The sequence below is a fragment of the Bison bison genome, unplaced genomic scaffold (assembly GCF_000754665.1).
Source record: "Bison bison bison isolate TAMUID 2011002044 unplaced genomic scaffold, Bison_UMD1.0 scf7180017864381, whole genome shotgun sequence".
Taxonomy (NCBI): domain Eukaryota; kingdom Metazoa; phylum Chordata; class Mammalia; order Artiodactyla; family Bovidae; genus Bison; species Bison bison.
The window spans coordinates 2422036-2425450 of NW_011494953.1; the positions used below are offsets into that span (position 1 = coordinate 2422036).

At 41.6% G+C, this 3415-nt stretch overlaps 1 pseudogene; it reads right to left on the reverse strand.

Moving 5' to 3' along the window:
• Positions 1-358: 358 nt before the first annotated feature.
• Positions 359-1390, reverse strand: LOC105001307 (annotated as a pseudogene).
• Positions 1391-3415: the final 2025 nt, after the last annotated feature.

Genomic DNA, 3415 nt, shown 5'->3' on the forward strand with positions numbered 1-3415 from the left:
TACCTTGGAGGAGGGGTATCTCCTCACCACCGCCCCTGCTGACCTTGAAAGTGGAGTGGCTCCTCTCAGCCCTCCTGAGCCACACATACAATACATTCTCTTTCCCACACATATGCATACACAGATAATCATTTGAAGTTCAGTTGAGGGCACTTCTAATGTGCTGCTCCGTACAATTTTTCGAATCATGTTTGGACCCATTTTCTTCACAAAATCGGGGATAGAGCAGGAAATAAAAAGGTTGGTTTGGTGTGACTGAGATTCCTTTAACTGTACACTGTGGTGAATAATTTTTTCCCGTAGTAGTGCTGTGAACTGCTGACTCACTGTGGTTTCTGTGAGGAGACTTGGTAATGGATCACACATTCATTGTCATGCTAGGGGAGTAACTCTCACTCTGAAAAGGATTCAAGGACTTTCCCCTCATTTCGCCATCATCTCTTGGAGTGCCCGGCTGATCACTCAGGCTCATATTATTGGGGGAATTCTTGGAAATACTGTCCATATCTCCTAAGCCTAAAGAGCCATTCATGTGATGTGACTCCATGCCTCCTAATCCACCCATAGGACCATCTGATCCAGGGCCCATTGGAAAATTAGGCCTGTTAGGTCCTGGAGGTATTGCATTCATTAAAGTATACATATTGTCTCTAGAGTTGGTTGAATCTGCTGGACTAGGCATGAAGGGTGTTCCTGGTGGCCCTCCACCTCCAGGAGGACCTACATAATTCCCAGGAGATGCTGAGGAGTATGGTCTTGAATTGGCATTTCTTGGGTTTGGCCAAGGTCTACCACCACCTGGGCCCATGTTCATTCCAGGCATTCCGGGGCCACCCAAAACATTCCTTTTGGAGGAGTCATTCTCTGCATTGGCCTACCCATATTTGGATGACCTTGTTGTTGAGTTGGGTCCATTCCACTGGGAACTAATGGCTGACTTCCTGGGACACCTCCAAGTGCCTGGTTAGGTATCCTCAATGGGGGCCTTGGACCTCCAGGGTACTGAGGTGACATAAAAGGCTGAAAGAACCCTGGTGGTACAGGGCCTACTGCCATGCTATCTCCTGGGGGAATGTTTCCTAGCACTGGACTGGGAGCTGCTGCAGCACTGTAATCATGGAAGGCTTTTGCTTCACTTGAATGTCCACATGTTTCCCATCTTTCTGGAGCTGCACAGTAGAGACCCCAAAATACACACTACCAAGAATGTAAGAATCCTGATGGCTCCCGCAAAGTGATGTTCTTTTCCCATCTTATCTCTGATAAAAATGTTTGGGCTGATTTCTGAGCTCCTGCATGGAGCAGATACTCATATACGTAGAGTGCTAACTTCTCCTGAGCCTGGCTGTCAGATGGGTCGGCACTGTTGTTACTAGCCTTTGCCGTACATCTTGTGCCGAGAGCAGCTCCTGCTGTCACGCACCTGTCAACCCATCACAGCCTCCCCGGGAGCAGCCCCATCCCCATGGCGACCCATGCAACCACCAAGGATTGACATTTCTATATTGAATTTTTCCTTCTAAAAATATGGTTTACCTTTCCATAGTCATTTCCTGATCTTTAAGATTTTATCTTTTTCCTTATAGAGACCATGGACTTTAATACTTTTTATTAATTTTATCAACATAATTTACAATATCAATAACATAAAGAAACAAACCCATAAGACTGTATCAATACATACCCCCCAAGAAGCAGTGTGTGAAAATCAACAACCATTCCTAATAAAACTCTATGCAAAATAGGTATAGAAACAGAAATCTAAGTATAACAGTGTCCATTTGTCAAAAACTAACATCAAACGTATTAACTGCTGAAGTATTCAAATTAAGAACTAGACAGGGAGGTCCACTATTAGCATAAATATTTAACATTATTTTGAAGATTTTATCTGATTTGTTTATTCATATGGCACATGTTTATTGAGTGTTTGCTATGAACTGTTTTAGGTACAACAGTCTATAGAGCAATGAAAAAATATCTTGCCTTTGCAGAGCTTACAGCTGAAGGAATGAGGCAGTAAAGTAGAAAGAGTGGCATAAATATTTGAAAAGAAGAGATAAAATTATTTAGCTTTTCATATATGATTACATTTCTAGAAATCCTAGTCAATTAAAAACTAAAAATAGAAAATAAAGATACACAAGCATTTTTTAAAGATTTTTCTGATGTGGACCACAAAGTCTTTATTGAATATGTTACAATATTGCTTCTGTTTTATGTTTTAGTTTTTTGGTTAGTCTTGTGGGATCTTACCTCCTCGACCAGGGATCAAACCCGCATCCTCTTTGGTAGGTGAAGTCCTTAACACTGGACTGCCAGGGAAGTCCCTGATACATAAACTTTTGAGAGTAGCAATGACTAATTTGAAATAGACATGATTAAAATATCCCTCTTATTAAAGTGTTTTTTATTCATACTCAGATTCACAATATTTGAGTCCTAACATTAAAAGAGCAAGCAGATGTTCACAACACATGATCTCCCCAAACCACTTGGCCTAACCCATCCCATTCAGAGGACCCCTTGTGCTATGAAAGCTCATCCCCTGGAATGTGCAGTGGAAAAGCCAGCTATTTGTACATCCGGTTCTATTGTGTCCGTTCTTCTTTGTGTTTGGGGACCTGTAACTGGTGTATTAAATTAAGATTGTGCAGTGACTTGCTGAATCAGGAGGCACAAGCCACCTGCTTTGGTTGGCAGGTAGCTCCTTCAGCATCCGTGCTCACACTTTAGGGAAGTGAAACCCTGGGGTCGTTTTTATTGAAGGCACAATCGTAGTCCATTTATACAAAGGGAGTCACAAGATTTATTCCTTGCAGATCCCAGAAACAGAGTGTGTGTATGGGGGAACAGGGGCATGCACAGTGAACAAGGGGAAAGCCAGATCTCTGTCCCATGTTACAAACGAGCAAAAAATAGAGAGCAACGTAGCAAGCTTGGGGTAGAGGTCACCAACTGTTCTGGGGCTCAACACTCAGTAGTTATTTTAAAAGATCCCCACCTCCTAGAGTAATGAAAATAAAAAGAAAAATAAACAAATGGGAACTAATTAAACATAAAAGCTTTTGCACAGTAAAAGAAACCATAAACAAAATGAAAGACAACCACAGAATGGGAGAAAATAATTGCAAATGAAGTGACCCACAAGGGATTAATTTCCAAAATATGCAAACAGCTCCCAGCTCACTATCCAGAAAGCAACCTGATCAAAAAATGGGGTGAATATCTAATAGACATTTCTCCAAAGAAGACACACAAATGGCCAAGGGGCATTTTGAAAAGATGCTCAACATCACTAATTATCAGAGAAATGTAAATCAAAACTGTAATGAAGTATCACCTCACACCTGTCAGAATGGCCATCATCAAACAATCTACAAACAATAAATGCTGGAGAGGGTGTGAAGAAAAG